Source organism: Arachis ipaensis, chromosome B4 (assembly GCF_059453495.1).
Source record: "Arachis ipaensis isolate K30076 ecotype BB chromosome B4, ASM5945349v1, whole genome shotgun sequence".
Lineage (NCBI taxonomy): Eukaryota > Viridiplantae > Streptophyta > Magnoliopsida > Fabales > Fabaceae > Arachis > Arachis ipaensis.
The window spans coordinates 43965915-43988434 of NC_142439.1; positions in this window are offsets into that span (position 1 = coordinate 43965915).

Consider the following 22520-nt stretch of genomic DNA (forward strand, 5'->3'; position numbering starts at 1 on the left):
ACTTCGCACAACTAACCAGCAAGTGCACTGGGTCGTCCAAGTAATAAACCTTACGTGAGTAAGGGTCGATCCCACGGATATTGTTGGCTTGAAGCAAGCTATGGTCACCTTGTAAATCTCAGTCAGGCGGATTCAAATGGTTATAGAGTTTTAATAATTAAAAGATAAATAAATTATAAATAGGATAGAGATACTTATGTAATTCATTGGTGAGAATTTCAGATAAGCGTATGGAGATGCTTAGTTCCTTCTGAATCTCTGCTTTCCTACTGCTTTCATCGAATCCTTTATACTCCTTTCTATGGCAACCTTTAAGTAGGGCATCACCGTTGTCAATGGCTACATCCCGTCCTCTCAGTGAAAAAACATAAGTGATAATAGTCTAAGCATGGCTGAATGGCCAGCCTCCAAGGTCTAGGGACTAAACGTCCAAAGATCGGATCCCTAACATGATAGTAAAAAGTTCTATTTATACTAAACTAGTTGCTAGGGTTACAGAAATGAGTAAATGATGCAGAAATCCACTTCTGGGCCCACTTGGTGTGTGCTTGGGTTGAGCCTTGAAGCTTTCACATGTAGAGGTCTTTCTTGGAGTTAAACACCAGTTTGTAACCTGTTTCTGGCGTTTAACTCTGCTTGGCAACCTGTTTCTGGCGTTTAACTCCAGAATAGAGCAGAAGGCTGGCGTTAAACGCTAGTTTGCATCGTCTAAACTCGGGCAAAGTATGGACTATTATATATTTCTTGAAAGCCCTGGATGTCTACTTTCCAACTCAATTAAGAGCATGCCATTTGGACTTCTGTAGCTCCAGAAAATCCACTTTGAGTGCAGGGAGGTCAGAATCCAACAGCATCTGCAGTCCTTCTTCAGCCTCTGAATCTGATTTTTGCTCAAGTCCCTCAATTTCAGCCAGAAAATACCTGAAATCACAGAAAAATACACAAACTCATAGTAAAGTCCAGAAATGTGATTTTTATTTAAAAACTAATAAATATATACTAAAAACTAACTAAATCATACTAAAAACAATGTAAAAATAATGCCAAAAAGCGTATAAATTTTCCGCTCATCAGTCCTCGAGCAAAATAAGATAGAAGGGAGTAGAAGAAGAATGATGCAATTAATTTTGAAAACTTATTACTGTATACAAGAAAAATTAAACAGAGTTGAAGAGAATTTGAAAAGATATGTAAGTTTTGAAAACGTTTTGGAAGGAATTGAATAGAATTGGAAAAGAATTAAAAAGAATTGGAAAGACTATTAATTTTTGAAAAAAGAAATTGAAAGATGAATGTTTAAAATATGTTTAATGCAAAAAATTATGAATTAAAACATGAAAAATTGAAAAGAATCGAATTGGAAACAAAATTACTTCCCTAGTGTCATCTTGGTGTTAAACGCCCAGAATGCTATCCATTCTGGCGTTTAATGCCCACTTGACTGCCTCTTTGGGCGTTTAACGCCCAGCCAGATACCCTGGCTGGCGTTAAACACCAGGAGTCCTTCTTTACTGGGCGTTTTTCTGAACGTCCAGAATGCTGCCATTTTTGGCGTTTAATGCCCAGAATGCTGCCTGCATGGGCGTTAAACGCCCATTCTGCTATCCTTACTAGTGTTTAAACGCCAGTAAGCCTGTCCTCCAGGGTGTGCTATTTTTTATTCTACTTTAATTCTGCAACTGTTTTTGTGACTCCACATGATCATCAACCTAAAGAAGACATAAAATAAAAATGGAAAATGAAATGAAAAAGTAATTAACATAGATAACTAAGATTGGGTTGCCTCCCAATAAGTGCTTCTTTAATGTCAATAGCTTGACAGTGAGCTCTTAGAGAGCTTCACAGAGACTCAGAGCTTAATGGTGGCCTCCCAACACCAAACTTAGAAGTTGAATGTGGGGGCTCTGCTTGACTCTGTATGGAGAGAATTGGATGAAGCTTTTCATGCTTCTTTTCCATGTTTACAGAAGAAGTTCCTTGAGCCTTAAACACAAGGTAGTCCTCATTCAATTGAAGGACTAACTCTCCTCTGTCCACATCAATCACAGCCCTTATTGTGGCTAGGAAGGGTCTTCCAAGGATGATGGATTCATCCTCATCCTTCCCAGTGTCTAGGATTATGAAGTCAACAGGGATGTAAAAGCTTTCAACCTTCACTAAGACATCCTCTACAAGTCCATAAGCCTGTTTCATTGATTTGTCTACCATCTCTAGTGAGATTCTTGCAGCTTGTACCTCAAAGATCCCTAGTTTCTCCATTACAGACAGTGGCATGAGGTTTATACCTGACCCCAGGTCACACAGAGCCTTCTCAAAGGTCATGGTGCCTATGGTACAAGGTATTAAGAACCTTCTGGGATCCGGTTTCTTCTGAGGTAATTTCTGCTGAGCCAAGGCATTCAGTTCATTGATGAGCAATGGAGGTTCATCCTCCCAAGTCTCATTACCAAATAACTTGGCATTTAGCTTTATGATTGCTCCTAGATACCGAGCAACTTGCCCTTCAACAATATCTTCATCCTCTTCAGAGGAAGAATACTCATCAGAGCTCATGAATGGCAACAGTAAGTTCAGTGGAATCTCTATGGTCTCTGTATGAGCCTTATATTCCTTTGGTTCCTCATTAGGGAACTCCTTAGTGGTCAGTGGACGTCCATTGAGGTCTTCCTCACTAGAAATTTATAAACCACTATTTTAAGATTTATCTTGTGCTCAATTGAGTGTTTTTATCATTTCTTCACCCACTTATTCATATAATTTGCATGGTTTTACAATTCCTTCCTTATTCTATGATATATGTGAAAACATGTTTCCTATGCCTTAAAAATATTAATTTTAATTATCATTTATTACCATTCGATGCCGTGATCTGTGTGTTAAGTGATTTCAGGCTTTATAGGGTAGGAATGGCTTAGAGGACAGAAAGGAAACACGTAAAAATGGAAGGAACGCACAAAATGAAGTTTTGAAGAAAAGGGCAGTGGCGCGCACGCATGGACGACGCGCACGCATGCCTGGTACAGAGCGTAAACGACACGTATGCGTGACTGACGCGTACGCATGGCAAGGAAAATCTCCAATGACGCGCACACGTGACCCACGCGCACGCGTGACGGACGCCACGTGTAGAAAATTGCAGAAGTAGCCCCCAGCGATTTCTAGACCCTTTTTTGGCCCAAATCCAAGCCTAGAAACACAGAATAGAGGCTGGAGAATGAGGGAATGAATTTATTTATTCATCATTCATTCATCATTCATTCATCATTCATTCATCATTCATTCGATATACACAATTTTTTAGGTTTTAGATGTAGTTTTAGAAAGAGAGAGGCTCTCTCCTCTCTCTTAGGTTTTAGAGTTAGGATTTCTCTTAGAGTATGTTTATTTTCTTCATTCTAGGTTCAATGTTCCTTTACTTTATGTGTCTCCTACTTTTATTTATTCTAATGCTGTTACTTGTTAATTACTTATGTTGCCAAATTGGCTTTTGAACTCTTCTTGTTAGATTTGAATTTATGTTTAAATGCAATTTGAGGTATTTCAGATTTATGATTGCTTTCTTCTATTTATGATATAAATAATTTAGATTTTTCCCCCTTTGCTTTGGTTGAGTAATTGGTGACACTTGAGTTATCAAACTTAGCTATTGATTGAAAATTGGAATTTGCTTATTGATTTGGATCCCTCTAAAGCTAGTCTTTCCACAGGAGTTGACTAGGACTTGAGGAATAAAATTGATTAGTCTACTTGACTTTCCTTTATTTAGTAAGGGTTAACTAAGTGGGAGCAATAAACAATTCTCATCACACTTGATAAGGATAACTAGGATGGAATTTCCAGTTCTTATACCTTGCAATGGTTTTCATGATAATTAATTTACTTTATTATTAATTTATTTTTCTTGTTATTTAAATTACTTATTCCTTATTCCAAAAACCCAAAAATATACCTTTTTCCATAACCAATAATAATTCACACCTCCCTGTAATTCCTTGGGAGACGACCCAAGGTTTAAATACTTCGGTTATAAATTTTATTGGGTTTGCTTAAGTGACAACCAAAACTTTTGTACGAAAGGATTCTCTGTTGGTTTAGAAACTATACTTACAACGTGATTATTTTCATAAAAATTCTTTACTGACAGAAATCAGTTCCGTCAGAAATTACTGCCTCTTCCTCCTCTATAGGTTCGGCCACTTTGGATATATGGATGGCCTTGCACTCTCTCTTTGGATTCTCTTCTGTATTGCTTGGGAGAGTACTAGGAGGAGTTTCAGTAACTCTTTTACTCAGCTGACCCACTTGTGCCACCAAATTTCTGATGGAGGAACTTGTTTCAGTTATGAAAATGAGAGTGGTCTTAGATAGATCAGAGACTATGGTGGCTAAGTCCGAGAGGCTCAACTTAGAATTCTCTGTCTGTTGCTGAAAAGATGATGGAAAAGGCATACTATTGCCAAACCTATTTCTCCCACCATTATTATTATTAAAGCCTTGTTGAGGCTTCTATTGATCCTTCCATGAGAAATTTGGATGATTTCTCCATGAAGTATTATAGGTGTTTGAAGAACGAAAGATTAATGGTTTAGAATTCAGAATAAATTCCCGTTGCAAGTATAGTTTCTAAACCGAGCAATCGACCTTTCTTACAAAAGTTTTGGTTGTCACAAGTAACAAACCCCTTTTTTAAGTTGATAACCGAAGTATTTAAATCTCGGGTTGTCTTCTCAAAGAACTGCAGGGAGGTGTTCTTATTATTGGTTATGAGTTTTGTAAATTGGGGGGAAGTAAGGAACAAGTAATTTAAATGACAAATAAAATAAATAAATAACTGTAAAATAAATTCTTGGCAAGGTATGAAAATTTGGAAGTCCTATCCTAGTTACTCCTATGAGAATGGAAGTTAATCCCACTTAGTTAACCCTCATGAAAGCAAGGGAAAGTCAAGTGAACTAATTAGTTAGATTCCCAAGTCCTAGCCAACTCCTAAGGAAAGACTAGAGTTAGTGGAATACCAGTCAATTTAGCCGACATAACAACCAATCACGGATAGTTGATAACTCAAGAGCTTCCAGTTAATCAATTAAAGCCAAGAATATAAAAAAGCTAAATAAGAATCATAAATCTGAAATACCTCAAATTATTAATTAAGAAAATCCTAACATGAAGGGTTCATAAGCCAATTGGGCAACATAAGTCAAATACAAATAAAAGCATTAGAGTATATAAAAGTATAAGGGAAACATAAATTAAAGGAACATTGAACCTGAGAGAAAGTTGAAATAATAAGTTGAAATAATAAGAAATCCTAATTCTTTTAAGAGGAATCCTAATCCTAAATCCTAAGAGAGAGGAGAGAACCTCTCCCTCTAAAAACTACATCTAAAACTAGAAATTATGAATTATGAGCTGATGATTATGAATGGTTGCATTCTCCCATTTTATAGCCTCTAATATGTGTTTTCCGGGCCGAAAACTGGGTCAAAAACAGCCCAGAAATTGCCTCCAGCGTATTTTGGTACGTACAGGTCGCGGGAAAGTGACGCGGAAGCGTCTTCCACGCGTTTGCATGGATTGCGTTTCAGCCAGGTCACACGTCCGAGTGATCCACGCGTTCGCGTCGCCTGGCTTTGGGGCAGCTATGGCAAATTATATATCAAATCAAAGCCCCGGACGTTAACTTTCCAACGCAACTAGAACCGCATCATTTGGATCTATGTAGCTCAAGTTATGATCGTTTGAGTGCCAAAAGGTCAGGCTGGACAACTTTAGCAGTTCCTTCAATTTCTTGTATTCCTTCCACTTTTGCATGCTTCCTTTCCGTCCTCCAAGCCATTCCTGCCCTGTAATCTCTGAAAACACTTAACACACATATCAAGGCATGGAATGGTAATAAGAAAGGATTAAAATTAGCAAAATTAAGATCAAAGAAATATGTTTTCAATCATAGCACAAAATCAGGAAGGAGAATGTAAACTCATGCAAATAGTATGAATATGTGGGTAAAGAGTTGATAAAATCCACTCACATTAGCACAAGATAAACCATAAAATAGTGTTTTATCAACCTCCCCACACTTAAACATTAGCATGTCCTCATGCTAAGCTCAAGAGAAGCTATAAAGGAATGAAGGAGAATGGTAGAAAGTATGTAATGCAACCTATGAATGCAACTAAATGTAGAATGTTTCTACCTACTTGGTTAAAAGTAAATAAGCTCTTCAAGACAAACAAAAATCAGATTTTACTAATTCAAATTATACAATAAAAGACAAGTAAACTTGTAAAAAGATAGCTCATAAAAGCAGGGAACATAGAATCAAGCATTGAACCCTCACTGATAATGTATATACATTATAGTCTCTCAAGTGTATAGGGTAATCACTCTACTCTTCTCTAATCATGCTTTCTAAACTTTGTTCTTCACCTAACCAATCAACATTTTTTAATGTACCAATGCAAACATCATGAGGTCTTTTTCAAGGTTGTAATGGGGCTAAGGTAAGGGTAAAGGTATATATATGGCTAAGTGAGCTATAAATTGAATCTTTGACTAACCAAGCTCTCACCTAACATACATACACTCCATATAACTCTAGAATCATGCCTAGCTACCCAAAATTTCCACTTTTGCATCACATACTCATGTATCAACTTTTCTTTAATTTTATCACATATGCATTGATTTTTCATTAACTTAACATTGGGGTAATTTTGTCCCCTTATTTATTTACTTATTTATTGAATATTTTTTTTCTTTTTTTTCTCTTTTTATTATTATTTTTTTCTAAATAGAAAAATAAACATAACTTATCAATGCACATGGATTTTTAATTTTTCTAGTCTCACATGAGTAGGTACCCGAATTCCCAATATTTTATCAAATTAAAAACATAACACATTCCCTTATTAACCCATGTTCCCACAGTTTTCCCACACTTAATTGTTACATAATCTCTATTTTAAGCTAACCAAAGATTCAATTGGGATATTTAATTGTTTTTCTGCTTAAGGCTAGTGATGTGGTTATAGAACAGAATAAATGGGGACAAAAAGGCTCAAGGTGGCTAACAAGGGTGATGTAAAAGGTAGGCTTATTTGGGATAAGTGAGCTAATAACAAATAATGGCCTTAATCATATGCAAGCATGTAAATACACTAAATATTGGACATATAAACTGAAATAAAGTAAAGATTGCAATCATAGAGAAGAAAATACACAAGAATAAAATATTTATGGTTAAATAATGTAACCATGTAAATAAGTTCAAAATCTCACGGGTTGTGTGTTCTTTGGCTCAAAAACCATGTTCCAAATACAACTTCAAACAAATCTAACACAAAAGTTCTTAATTTAGATTAGTGAAATACTATAAAAATTTCTTGAAAAAGAAAATATTACTTCAATCAAGTGGTAACTAAATGCATAAAATCAAACAAACATGCAATTAAATATGCAAATGCAGCAATTAACAAAGAAAATAAAATATTGGTGTTGAGAAGAAAATAACTAACCCAAGGAGATTGGTATCGACCTCCCCACACTTAAAGATTGCACCGTCCTCAGTGCATGCTAAGATGTGCAAGTGGACGGGTTGCTTCAACTGACGCTTTTCTCATCAAGGAATGTGCGTAGGAACTTGTTTGTCTCTCCCATGTAAACGTCTTCCGGTTCTCTTCCTGGTGGCCATCCTGAAAGAAAAAGGGAAGAAAAGTAACCCAAAACAAAGATAAAAAACAAATAAAACATGGGTTGGTTAATGCCAAATAATGAGGGTCTCAATTACATAGTAGCTACAACATGCAAGTGAGAAAATAATAGAAGCACATGGCATACCAGTGGTGCAAAATTTTGCAACAATGAAGGAGAGTGTGGATAAAGAGAGGTAATGTAAATTCATGTCAATGCAAAAGTAATACAGGTATAAAAGATTTGCATTGATTTAAATAATATTACCTAACCAGAACAAAACAAGTCACTAAGCACCTAAAATAATTCAAGAGAAGATGCAACAGTTAAATAAGAAAATCAATACCAAAGGAAAAATAATGAATTTAGAAAAGAAAAGAAAAATAGGCACTAAGTTAAAGTGCAATGAATGAAATATGCAAATAAATTAAGTGAAACAGAATGGAAGTGAAGAGGGATGAGAAGTTAAAGAAATAAACTAAGAAAGAAAGAAGAAAAGATAGAAGAAATTAGGATTAGAAAAGAAAAGAGAAGATAATTGGCGTTGATTTGGATGAGTTGTGCGGCACAGGCAACGCGGACGCGTGAGTGACGCGGTCGCGTGGTGCGCGATAAGGTCAGGTGATACGGATGCGTGGGTCACGCGATCGCGTGGCCTGATTTGTGCTATTGGCGCGAGTGCAGCCTCGCGTTCGCGCAACTCTCTGTTGTAAATGCATATTGCTAAAAATCTGGGTGACGCGATCGCGTGGTTGACGCGATCGCGTGAATGGCCTTTCTTTTTAAAAAAGACGCGAACACGTGGGGCACGCATTCACGTGGTAGGGCTTGTGCTGCTAGCATGGTTCCAGCCCCACTCCATCATAACTTTCTGCCATATACCTCTTTACGTCGATTTCACAGGGCCACGCGTTCGCGTGGCTGACGCGGACGCGTGGGAGGCATTTTTCCCACATGACGTGGACGCGTTAGCGACGCGGTCGCGTTGATCAATTTGTGCCAAAGGCACGCCTCCAGTCACGCTTTCGCGTGACTCTCTGTTCAAATTTCTTTTCTTTCCAATGCACTGGTGATGCGGACGCGCCAGCGACGCTGCCGCGTCGCATGCGTGTTTTTTTTTATGCATGAAAAATGCAGAATGCAAAATGCAATGCTGATATGGATGTTATGAATAATTCCAGGTTCAATAAAATAGAATAAAACTAAAAACAAACAAAATGAAATAAAATTAAAATTGAGAAAGAAACGATCATACCATGGTGGGTTGTCTCCCACCTAGCACTTTTAGTTATTGTCCTTAAGTTGGACATTTGGTGAGCTCCTTGTCATGGCGGCTTGTGTTTGAACTCATCCAGGAATCTCCACCAATGTTTGGAATTCCAATGGCCTCCGGGATCCCAAACTAGGCGCAGAAAGCCTTTAAGTAAGTTAAAGCAAGCGACAAGGCCCCAAGAGTGTTGATTGCCAGAATGAATTCCGGGGTCCCAAATCTTGCTTTTGCACCCGTCTTCTTGTTGATCATTATGATTCCATCCGGGTAGTAAGCAATCTGAATTCTCACTAAAGTGGCCAAACAACTTCCTAGACCCATTCAGTTAAGCTTTACACCAACCCTTGTATTTAAACTTTGAGCACACAATCATGTTGAACCTTGCTTGACAACTCCTACCACTAACCATCTCTCGCTTGCTCTTATAGCCACAAAGAGCTCTAAGTTGACCATCCATCTCCAGTAGCCCATATTCAAGTGAAATTAGAAAGCTAAGGGATATGAATTTTACCCACTTGAATGTTGTGAAGGATGATGGCAACTTAGGGGGAGGTATTTCTAATGAATTTGCAAGCTCCACTCCCTTGTGCTCTTCTCTGACAACTTCAACCTCTTTGCAAGTTTTTTCAATATCAACCTCTTCCTCTTGGTAGATTTCTTTCAATTCAGTCTCTTCTTCATTATTTACCAAGGGCACAGGAGGTTATGCTTCTTCTTCTTGGATCTCCATCTCAAGTCCAATGGGAGAGGATTCAACTGTAGATAAGAATTCATTAATGATTGAATCCATCTCTTGATCATCCCCTTCAAAGTCTTCAACCATGATATGCTTTGGAGGTTGTACACCCTCCTCAACATCAATTTCAAACTCCTTAGAAGGGGGCTCTATGACTTGAGTTTCCCATGGAGGTTCTGCATCTCCTAAGTCTTCAACCAATTCTTCTACTTCGATAATTACAGCTTCCTTCACTTGTTCTAGTACAAAGTCATGCGCCGTACTGTCCACTGGAGTTTCTAGTATCTCCTTCATGCTGCGTTCTTCATTAGATTGCCCACATGAAGCCATGGGGGTTCCTTGAGTGTCCAAACATCGGGAAGGTAGTCTATTTATTGCTTGATTCAATTGGTGAAGTGTGGCATAAAATTTTTCAAATGTTTCCTTGGGTTGCTCCCTTGTTTCTCGGGGTGATGGAGATGGACATGGTGCATAGGGAGGTGGTGGTTCTTGGGAGTAATTGGGTTGGAATTGGGGTGGGTAAGGGTTAGGGTCATATGGAGGTGAATTGTGGTAGTTGCCTTGTGAGTGTGGTTATTCAAAGCTGTGTTGAGGAGGTGGTTCATAGGCATATGATGGGGCTTGTTGGTAATTACAAGGGAGTCCACCATATCTATCATCTTGGTATGCACCTCGGAATGGTTTCTGACTATAGTAATTTGGTGGGTGATGGTTGTCACGAAAGGGTCCACCAGTACTATTGTTTCGGCATGCATTCTGGAATGGTCATTGTCCATGGTACTTTGGGGGGGAGTTGTTGACTAAAGGGTTGATCAGATCCTCGTAACTCCGTCCATCTCTGATTGTTTCGACCTTGATGCATGTTCCTGTTATAGTTTCCATTCATTGCAACAGCATTGGAACCAAACTCAAAGCGACGGGGTGAGAACTCATAGTAACTAATAAAAATTAAAAATAAATATAAATAAACAAGCAAAGGAAAATAAAATAAAATAAAATAAATAAGAGAAAAGATTTGAAATTTGAAAATTGAATTTGAAATAAGATAAGATAAGATTTTTGAAAACGATATGATTTTTTTAATGCAAATTTCGAGAATTCAATTAAAATAAAGAGAAAATATATTTTTGAATTAAATGAGGAAAGAGAAAAACAATAAAATGACACTAAACTTAAAATTTTTAGATCAAAACAAAGAAAACAACTAAGAACAACTTGAAGGTCAAGATGAACACGAAGAACAAATTTTTGAAAAAAATTTTTTTTAATAACTAAATAAAAAACAATAACCTCTTAATTTATGAAAAAGCAAAAATAAAAACAAAAATAAAAATAAACAAGTAAAAAGCAAATATTTACAATAACCAATAATAAGGCACACATTTGCAATTCCCTGACAACGGCGCCATTTTGAAGAATGAAAGATTGACGGTTTAGAATTCAGAATAAATTCCCGTTGCAAGTATAGTTTCTAAACCAAGCAATCGACCTTTCTTACAAAAGTTTTGGTTGTCACAAGTAACAAACCCCTTTTTTACGTTCATAACCGAAGTATTTAAATCTCGGGTTGTCTTCTCAAGGAACTGCAGGGAGGTGTTCTTATTATTGGTTATGAGTTTTGTAAATTGGGGGTTTTGAAAGTAAGGAACAAGTAATTTAAATGACAAACAAAATAAATAAATAAGTGTAAAATAAACTCTTAGCAAGGTATGAAAATTCGGAAGTCCTATCCTAGTTACTCCTATGAGAATGGAAGTTAATCCCACTTAGTTAACCCTCATGCAAGCAAGGGAAACTCAAGTGAACTAATTAGTTAGATTCCCAAGTCCTAGCTAGCTCCTAAGAAAAGACTAGAGTTAGTGGAATACCAGTCAATTTAGCCGACATAACAACCAATCACGGATAGTTGATAACTCAAGAGCTTCCAGTTAATCAATTAAACCCAAGAATATAAAAAAGCTAAATAAGAATCATAAATCTGAAATACCTCAAATTATTAATTAAGAAAATCCTAACATGAAGGATTCATAAGCCAATTGGGCAACATAAATCAAATACAAATAAAAGCATTAGAGTATATAAAACTAAAAGGGAAACATAAATTAAAGGAACATTGGAGCTGAGAGAAAGTTGAAATAATAAGTTGAAATAATAAGAAATCCTAATTCCTTTAAGAGAAATCCTAATCCTAAATCCTAAGAGAGAGGAGAGAACCTCTCCCTCTAAAAACTACATCTAAAACTAAAAATTATAAATTATGAGCTGATGATTATGAATGGATGCATTCCCCACTTTATAGCCTCTAATCTGTGTTTTTCATTCCGAAAGCTGGGTCAAAAACAGCCCAAAAATCGCCCCCAACGTATTTTGGTACGTACAGGTCGCGGGAAAGTGACGCGGAAGCGTCGTCCACGCGTTTGCGTGGATTGCATTTCTGCCAGGTCACGCGTCCGCGTGATCCACGCGTTCGTGTCGTCTGGCTTCAAGACAGGTATAGCAAATTATATATCAAATCAAAGCTCCGGACGTTAGCTTTCCAATGCAACTGGAACCGCGTCATTTGGATATCTGTAGCTCAAGTTATGATCGTTTGAGTGCCACGAGGTCAGGCTGGACAGCTTTAGCAGTTCCTTCAATTTCTTGTATTCCTTCCACTTTTGCATGCTTCCTTTCCATCCTCCAAGCCATTCCTGCCCTGTAATCTCTGAAAACACTTAACACACATATCAAGACATCGAATGGTAATAAGAGAGGATTAAAATTAGCTTATTTAAGATCAAAGAAACATGTTTTCAATCATAGCACAAAATCAGGAAGGAGAATGTAAACTCATGCAAATAGTATGAATATGTGGGTAAAGAGTTGATAAAATCCACTCACATTAGCACAAGATAAACCATAAAATAGTGGTTTATCAGTGTTTCTATAGGATTCTCCCATGTAATTCACCTCTTCCATTGCAGGATTCTCAAGGTCATAAGCTTCTCCTTCAGAGGAAGCTTCTTTAGTACTGCCGGATGCAGCTTGCATTCCAGTCAGATTATGAGAAATCATATTGACTTTCTGAGTCAATATTTTGTTCTGAGCCAATATGGCATTTAGAGTATCAATCTCAAGAACTCCTTTCTTCTGAGTCATCCCATTATTCACAGGATTTCTTTCAGAAGTATACATGAACTGGTTATTTACAACTATTTTAATGAGTTCCTGGGCTTCTGCAGGTATTTTCTTCAGATGAAGAGATCCACCAGCAGAGAGGTCCAATGACATCTTGAACAATTCAGACAGACAATCATAGAATATACATAAGATGCTCCATTCTGAAAGAATGTCAGAAGGACACCTTCTGATCAATTGCTTGTATCTTTCCCAAGCTTCGTAGAGGGATTTACTTTCCTTATGTCTGAAGGTTTAGACTTCCACTCTAAGCTTGATCATCTTTTGAGGTGGAAAGAATTTGGCCAAGAAAGTATTGACTAACTTTTCCCAAGAGTTTAAGCTTTCTTTAGGTTGTGAGTCCAACCATATCCTAGCTTTGTCTTTTACAGCAAAGGGAAAAAGCAGAAGTCTGTAGACCTCGGTATTAACCCCATTGGTCTTAACAGTGTCACAGATTTGCAAGAATTCAGCTAAGAACTGATGAAGATCTTTCAATGGAAGTCCATGAAACTTGCAATTCTGCTGCATTAGAGAAACTAATTGAGGCTTAAGCTCAAAGTTGTTTGCTCCAGTTGCAGGAATTGAGATGCTTCTTCCATAGAAGTTGGAAGTTGGTGCAGTAAAGTCACCAAGCATCTTCCTTGCATCTCCACCATTGTTGTTGGGTTCGGCTGCCATGTCTGCTTCTTTTTCAAATTTTTCTGTAAAGTCCTCTCCGGAGTGTTGTGCTTTAGCTTCTCTTAGATTCCTCTTCAGAGTCCTTTCAGGTTCAGAATCAGCTTCAACTAGAATGTCCTTATCCTTATTCCTGCTCATATGAAAAAGAAGAGAACAAAGAGAGAATGGGAATCCTCTATGTCACAGTATAGAGATTCTTTTATGTGAGTATAAGAATAGAAGAATAGAAGAATGAGAAGAGAGAGAAGATGAGTAATTCGAACAGAGAGAAGAGAGAGGGGTTCAAATTATGAGTAGAAGAGAAGTGTTAGTAATTAAATAAAATAAATAGAAAGAGATAAGAGAGAGAAGAAATTTGAATACTAAGAGAGAAGAAAAATGTTAGTAAAAATAAATAAAATGAATAGAAAGAGATGAGAGAGAGAGGGAATTTGAATATTAATTAAAAGAAAAGAAAAATATTTTTGTTTTTATTTTAATTTTTGGTTAGTTTCGAAAATTATAAAAAAATAAAGGAAAATTGAAATTCAAAACAATTAGTTAATTAAAAAGGTTTTTGAAAAAGTGGTTAGTTATTTTTGAAAATTAGAAGTGGAAAAGTAGTTAGATGGTTTTGAAAAAGATAAGAAATAGTAAACCTTTTAAAATTAAAACAAACAAGTCAAGTAGTTGGTTGAAAAAGATTTGAAAATAAATTTTGAAAAGATAAGAAGTTAGAAAAAGATTTTGAAATTAAAATTTTAAAAAGATATGATTGAAATTTATTTTGAAAAAGAATTGAAAAAGAAATTAAAAAGATTTGATTTTTAAAATTAAAGTTGATGACTCGACTAACAAGAAACTAAAAGATATGATTCTAGAATTTAGAGATTGAACCTTTCTTAACAAGAAAGTAACAAACTTGAAATTTTTGAATCAAAACATTAATTGTTAGTAAAGTTTTCGAAAATATGAAATAAAAATAAGAAAAGGATTTTGAAAAATTAGTTTTAAAATTTTCAAAAACATTAAAAGAAAAATGAAAAAGATTTTGAAAAATTTTAAGAATGAAATTCGAAAATCATAAAAAAATGAAAAAGAATTGATTTTGAAAAATATTTGAAAAGATAAAGTTTTTAAATTGAAATTTTTACTTGACTAACAAGAAACAAATAAATTTTAAAAATTTTTGACCAAGTCAACTCAAAATTTCGAAAATTATGAGAAGAATAAGGAAAATATATATATATATATATATATATATATATATATATATACTTTTGAATTTTTAATGAGGAGAGAGAAAAACAACAAAATGAAACAAAATATAAAAATTTAAGATCAAAACAATTAATGCATGCAAGAACACTTTGACTGTCAAGATGAACACCAAGAACACTTTGAAGATCATGATGAACATCAAGAACATATTGATGCATGGAAACTTGTCTCTCAACAATTTTCTCTCGGCAAGTATACCGAATTGTCGTCAAGTAAAAACTCACAATAGAGTGAGGTCGAATCCCACAGGGATTGATTGGTCAAGCAACTTTAATCAGAGGAATGTTCTAGTTGAGCTAAGCAGAAATTGAGTTGAGAGTTGCAGAAACATAAATGGCGGGAAAGTAAATAACATAAAATGTAAATGCTGGAAATAAAGAGCAAAATGTAAATGGCGGAAAGTAAACTACAAAATCTTAAATGAGGAATTGGGGAAATGAACATAAAAGTAAATGGCAGAAAGTAAAGAGAATGGGTAAGATCAGAAGCGGGGATTCATTGGGCTCAGGAGATGTTGTATTCTCCAGATCAAGTTCATTCTCATCTCTTCTTCAATCAATGCATTCATTGATCTCTTCGGCAATCTTAAGTGATTGGATTATCAATCTTAAGTAAATGGCAGAAAGTAAAGAGAATGGGTAAGATCAGAAGCGGGGATTCATTGGGCTCAGGAGATGTTGTATTCTCCAGATCAAGTTCATTCTCATCTCTTCCTCAATCAATGCATTCATTGATCTCTTTGGCAATCTTAAGTGATTGGATTCCAATTCCTTGGCAACCCAATCTCTCAAATCTTGATCAATAGCCAATTCCTTGGTCTAATTGCTCATGAGAAGAGATGAAGTATGGTCACTGATTATACCACATGCATTCCCAAATCAAAGTATTGGTAGGATTATATGTCACCATATCCATCCAAACCCCAATTTGGTCCAACATGAGAAAGCATTTCTAGCATGATCTCTTCATTCCTCTTCCAAGGTCCGAAGAGATCCAAGTATGAATAGCTTCTTTTCCAAGATAACTACCGAATAAGATGAAGATTGAAAGTTTTCTATTAAAATCAAGAGAAAAGAAAGAAGAAGAATAATGAAAACTATTATTGATCCGTCAAATTACAACAGAGCTCCCTAACCCAATGAAAGGGGTTTAGTTGTTCATAGCTCTGGGAATGGAAAGCGTAAGTGTAAAGTACATTATGAAAAACTAAAACTAGAAGTTGCAAAGAAAGTAAAATATACAGAGTGTAGTTCTCCAAAATGCCAAAAAGCTCTCCTACTAGTTCAAAACTACTCCTATATATACTACTCTTCTAATCTTCTAGTTGGCTCTTCAATTCTTGGATATGGGCCTTTGGATCTTTAGTTGAAGCAGTTGCAGTCTTCAGTGGGCTCAGCTTTGCTTGCAGAGAAAGTGTGAGTTAGGCATGGACGTTAGTTAGGACGTTAGTGGTGTTAACGTTAAGTGAAAATGTGGGTTCGAGAACGTTAGTGACGATCACCTTTTTCACTAACGTTCCTAACCCAAGATGGTCCACGTTAACTTCAACGTTAGTGGCACTAACGTGACCACTAACGTTTCCACTTGGTCCTTCGAAAATGTTATTGGCATTCACCTTTTCCAATAACATTGCTTGTTGCCCTTCCACCCTACGTTAGAGTCCATGTTAGTGTAGCTAACGTGACCCCTAACGTGGGCATGCCTCAGCTTCGAGAGCGTTAGTGACACTTACTTTTGTCACTAACGCTCCAAACGCCCCTTCTCACGTTAGTGCCTCACGTTAATTGTATTAACGTGGCCACTAATGTGGTGGTGATTGCCATCTCCAACGTTAGTGACAAAGGTGAGTGTCACTAACGTTGGCTCATCATTCCTTTCCTCCACGTTAGCTTCCATGTTAATGTAATTAACGTGGCAACTAACGTGGCTAATAGTGGCTTGGTCCAACGTTAGTGACAAAGGTGAGTGTCACTAACGTTGGCACTTCTTTGTTCCTTCCACGTTAGAGTTCACGTTAATCTAATTAACGTGACTCTTAACGTGGCTAAGTGTGCCCCTTTTTCCAACGTTAGTGGTATTCACTTTTACCACTAACGTTGGAACTTTACTTCTCATCCACGTTAGCTTCCACGTTAATGTAGTTAACGTGGCAACTAATGTGGGTTATGATGGCTCATGAAGGCGTTACTGGCGATCACTTTTCTCATAAACGTTCCAAGCTAGCTCCCATTCCACGTTAATGGTCACGTTAGTTAGACTAACGTGGCTATTAACGTGGCATCTTCCTTGCTTCCTTTGTCCTGAAATCAAGCAAGTAAAGTGCATCAAAGCTAGGTTCTAACTCATAAGATCATGCATCATCCATTTTACCATTCAATTCATGCATAATTCTCATAAAATCATATAAAATTCATAATGTTTGCTTGAATCAAGATGTAAGTGATTATCTACCCAAAACTTGCTTATTAACTAAGAAAATGCATGAAACTACCCTAAAACAGTAAAGAAAAGGTCAGTGAAACTGGCCAAAATGCCCTGGCATCACAACACCAAACTTAAAGCTTGCTTGTCCTTAAGCAAGTACTGAAACATGAGAATGATGAATGAAATGACAAGAGAAATGAGTCATTATTGTGGAAGTCATATCCTTGGTTTTATGGGTTTCATGTATAGCAACTTAGGTTCATTCCTTTACTGGCTTTTAGACCTTTATCATGCCCTGGAATACTTACTTGATTGCACCCTATGAGACTTTTATTCATTGATCCCTTTGTCTTTTCAAGGTTTAATTGTGTTCTTAGACTAGGTGCTTTGTGAGAGGGCGACTCTTTAAGATAAGCTTTCAGTCAGCACTCCCGAACCAGTTGGTCCAAGGTGCTGGGTGTTAAGACACCCCTAAGGACCTACTCCCTCAAGTCTCTTTTCCCCATACATACACACCACAGGCACATGGTTTGTTATTTTCTTTCTTGAGACCTTGGTGTCCAGCACATCTTTGGGTTACTAACTGTTCTATAGCAAAGGTTACTCTTGATAGTGGACTTTCAGCTGATAATCCCGGGTTAGTTAACCCAAGTTACCAAGTGATAAGGCACCCCTGAGAGCTTATTCATCCAAGTATATCCTTTACACAGGAGCACCACAGACACATGCCCCAGGATTTAACCCTTGGTGCCTAGCCTTATTTCTTACTCTTTCTCTTTATTTCTCAACTTTTATTTTTCTTTCCCTTTTTCTTATTAGGATCTTGTTATTTAGCTAGTCTCATGGGGTGTGTTTCAAGCATATGATTCAGGACAGATAGTTGCCTTCCTACCTTGTTGGTGAACCAACTTAGCTAAGTAATTACTACACCACAAGCTTAAGAACTTACTTCACAAATTGAACATCACTCTGGTCTTTCATAACATCTCTTTTTATTTGACTTAAAGGACAAGCATACAAGTAAGCAAAGGTGGAAATGCAGTAGTGACATTAGACTAGCAAGCATAGACCCAAGCAATGCAAACTTAAAGGCAGAATTAAAAATCCTAAACTACCATGGAAACATGTTCTATTTCATACATGATTTTCCTTAATTAAAACTTAAAAAAGATGGAACAAAGAGGGAACTCCACAACCTTTTACTTTTGGGGTTGCCCATGCTCTCCCTCTTCTTTGTGTCCTTCTTGAGTGCTTGAACCCCCACTTCCCTTGCTTTTTCCAATCAACTTTTTTCAGGAGCCAGCATCTTCCATCTTCTTTTTCAATGTTTCCTTTTGCTGTTTTACCTTCCTTTCCTCTTGTTCTGTTAAATATTTTTGGACTGTATCATACCTAGGGATTGCAGAGTGCAAATTATGCATATGCCCAGTCATATAGTTCAACTTGGCTTGAGTGCTTATGTTGAATTCTTCCCTATGTAGTTGCCGTCCTTCATTAAGCACGCTGAACTCATTGAATGTTTTTGTTTGAGCTAGCTGACATTGGTTGAGTTCTTGAAGGCGTTTATCTTAACGCTCTTGCCTTTCAGTCACTTGATTGATGGCTTGAGTGAGCTGGGAGTATTGCTCCTGTTGCTGCTCCATTTGTTGCTTCTGCCACTCCCTCTGTTGACCCATCCAATTAGAGAGCAGTTCTTCTTGACGATCCATCCTTTGGGCTTGAATGTGCAGTTGTTGTTCTTGTCCATCCATATAACTCCTTGCTAACTCCTCAATGGCTCCGTGAATGTGATTCAAGTTTATGTTGGTTGGATCATAGTACTCTTCTTGTTGGTATTCTTCTTGATGGGATTCTTCTCGGTGAGGTCCTTCTTGTGATGTTCTTTTCTCTATTTGAGGCCTTCTTTGTTGTTGGGCGGGTGCCACATAAGTTATACGCTGTAGCGTAACTAACCTCCCAGGGTTTACCCAATTTGAATTGCTGTCCTCGAAGACTACCTTGGCTTTCGTACACAGTCTAAGGATGGTGCTGGGGTACCAAAGTCTAGCACCCGGATCATTCTTCTCGGCTAACTCTTGAATCCCCTTAGCTATAATTTCGTGCACATTGATTCCTCCACCCTTTATTAAGCAATGTACCATAGTAGCTCGAGTAGTGTTGACCTTAGAATTATTCGCGGCTGGAAGGATAGATATCCTCACGAGTTCAAACCATCCCTTGGCTTCCAGGATAAGGTCTCCTCTCCTGATGAACCGGGGTCTCCTATCCGAATACCTTTCCCAGTCAGATCCGATAACACACATATCGTTCACAATTTCTTCAAGTTCATCATTGTCGGGGCCATTACTTATTCTTACATGATAACTGGGCTCATTAAAATGTGGCGATTTCAGCTGAAGAGCCCTTGTTATAGCATTGGGGATGAAGTCCACCTCTGTTCCTCTCACATAACTTTTGAAGGTGGGGGCCTTGGTTTTGTCTTCTCTGACCACATTTGCATAGAACTCTTTGATGAGGTTTGCATTTATCTTTGCTTCTAGGTTCGTAAGCCTTTGCCAACCCCTTTGTTCAATCTTCTCTCGAATCTGTGGGCACTCATCCTCGTTGAACTGGAATGTTAACTCAAGCAATATCTTTTTGTGCTTTATCCGTTCAAATTCGAGTTCATGGAATGCAGTTTTGAATCTCCCTTCATTGAAAGGGATGCTCTCCACCGGTTCCTTCCTCTTTTGCCTCTTGGAGCTCGATGATGCCATGAGTAGGAGTTGATATGTGAAGGTGAGGAGTGTGTCTTTGATAGGGTAAGGGGAGTTTGGTTCCGAGAGTGGGAAGTGTAAAGAATGGGTTTGGAATGTGAAGGGGGTACGGAATAAGAACCACTTATATAGGGAGGTGGTGAGTGAATGAAAGGTGTGGATTGATGGAGTGGGTGTATGATGAATGGATGGGGTTTAGCATAGGATGAGCACAAGGATCATTAACTTTATGATGGGGTTGGTTCGATTTCCAAGCGTGTCATTCTTCCAATGTTGCATGGCAACATTTTCCAATGCATTCCCCTTGAAGACACGTGTATAGTCCTCTCCCTTTGTGGTGGCCGAACCCTCCTCCTTCAATTGTCCCATCAATTCTCCTACAAAATAAAAGGGATGTAATTAATGAAATTGTGGAAAGTGGCGGCAAAATTTAAAAAAATTGGGATAACTACTTTTTTAAAGTTTTTGTTTCTAACTAACTAAGTGCTATTCATGAATGCAAACCAACTGACTATTTAATTGTTCATGTATGCAACATTGGTGACACCAAACTTAGTTTGTGTCCATGTGGTGTACAAAATTTTGTTTAAGGCTCTAAGAGTAACATGATATCAATTGCATTTATGCTCTCTTAGTATGCCTTGAACATCAAACTTGTTCTTCACTATGTGCTGCATAAAAGGATTCATTCAAGTATATGTCAAAGTTAATTTGGAATTCATGAACCTTGCATTATTAACTATTTTAAAAGCATATAAAACATGGGTTGCCTCCCATGAAGCGCTTCTTTAGCGTCACTAGCTTGACATTCTGACTTTGTTAGGGTGGTTGGTAATGCTTCAAATCTTCCCCCCTCGCAGTAAATCTATCTCCATTGGCTTCATCAAGAATCTCCACATGTTCTAAGGAGAGAATTCTATTGATGGTGAAAACTTTAGGTAGCTGAGATGGGATGGTGGGGAGATGGGGTGGGATAATTGGGAAATAAGCTGAGATCACTTTATCCCCTGGAGAGAAGTCCTTTGTAGGGATCTTCTTGTTCCTCCATCTCCTTGGTACCTTCTTCTTTTTTCCTTTTGATGTTGCCCTGCTCTTTGTGGCCTCTTTTTCCAAGGAAATTTTGTTGCTGATCTCATATGACTCTGGTGGTTTAGGTTCCTCCTGGTTTTCCTTTAGTTGTGACAACTGCTGCCTGTCTTGTTCATCAACCAAAGGGATTCCCAGGTGTACAGCTTGTGCTTCAATGCTTGTTTCTTCCACCAGTGCTTTGTCGTGCTCTCCCCTTGGTTCTTTGTTTTCCTGATCTGCTTCTTGTGAGGGTTTGAAGACATTGAATGCGAGTTGTTCGTCATGTATCCTCAGTATTAACTCTCCTCGCTCCACATCTATGAGCGCTCTGGCTGTAGCTAGGAATTGTCTTTCCAATATGATTGGGTGAAGGTGACTCTCTTCCATTTCCAATATGACAAAGTCTGTGGGAAGGAAGTAGTTCCCAACCTTCACCAACACGTTTTCAACCACTCCTACTGCTTGTTTTTGAGTTTTGTCAGCCAGCCTGATGACTACGTTTGTGGGCATTAGCTCATTGATCTGCAGCTTCTTCATAAGGGATAAAGGCATTAAGTTGATGCTTGCTCCCAGGTCACAGAGTCCTTTATCAAACATTATTTCTCCTATGGCACAAGGGATGTGAAAACTCCCTGGATCCTTCCTTTTTGTAGGCAACTCTGGTTGAATGAGAGCACTGCACTCCTTATTCATCACTATTGTTTGCCCTCCTTTGAGTGAGCTTTTCTTGGTCAGCAGCGCCTTCATATACTTAATGTATGAGGGCATTTGTTGGAGAGCTTTGATGAATGGTATGTTTACATGGAGAGATGCAAACATATCAAGGAACTTTGAGTATATTCTCTTTTCTACACCACCCTTGAGTCTTTGGCGAAAAGGTGCATAGAGTTTCAGCATCTCCTTCTGTGTAATTTTGGTTTCTTGGTGACCCTCTTCCTGCTTCTCTGCTGAAGTATCTCCATAGTGTTTGAAGGGTTTGTTCAGCTCTTCCTCAGTCTCTCTATCACTTATAGTGACCATCTTGCATTCTTCCCATCTTACTTTCTTTGCTTCACCTCTTGGGTTTTTCTCTGTGTCACTTGGGAAGCTGTCAGTAGGTTTGGGAATCTTCTTAGAGAGGTATCCCACTTGAAATTCTAGCCTCTTAATGGTGTCTCCTTGATTTTTGATATTGGCCTGCACCTCCTCCTTGAACACCTTGTTATCTTGGAGTTCCTTACATATGCCTTCAAGTAGAGTCTCAATCCTTGAGAGTCTATCTTTGGATGATTGTGAGTTGAGATTGGAGGGCTGGAAAGGGCCATTTTGGTTTTGGTATGGATGTTGAGATGTGTTGTTAGGTGGGTGCTAATATGATCTCTGTGTGGAATATTGGTGAGCCGCATTGTTGTTGGGGTTGTGACGTCTCTGATCTTGGCCTTGATCTTGTTGATTTCCCCACCCAAAGTTTGGGTGGTTTCTCCAACCAGGATTATAAGTT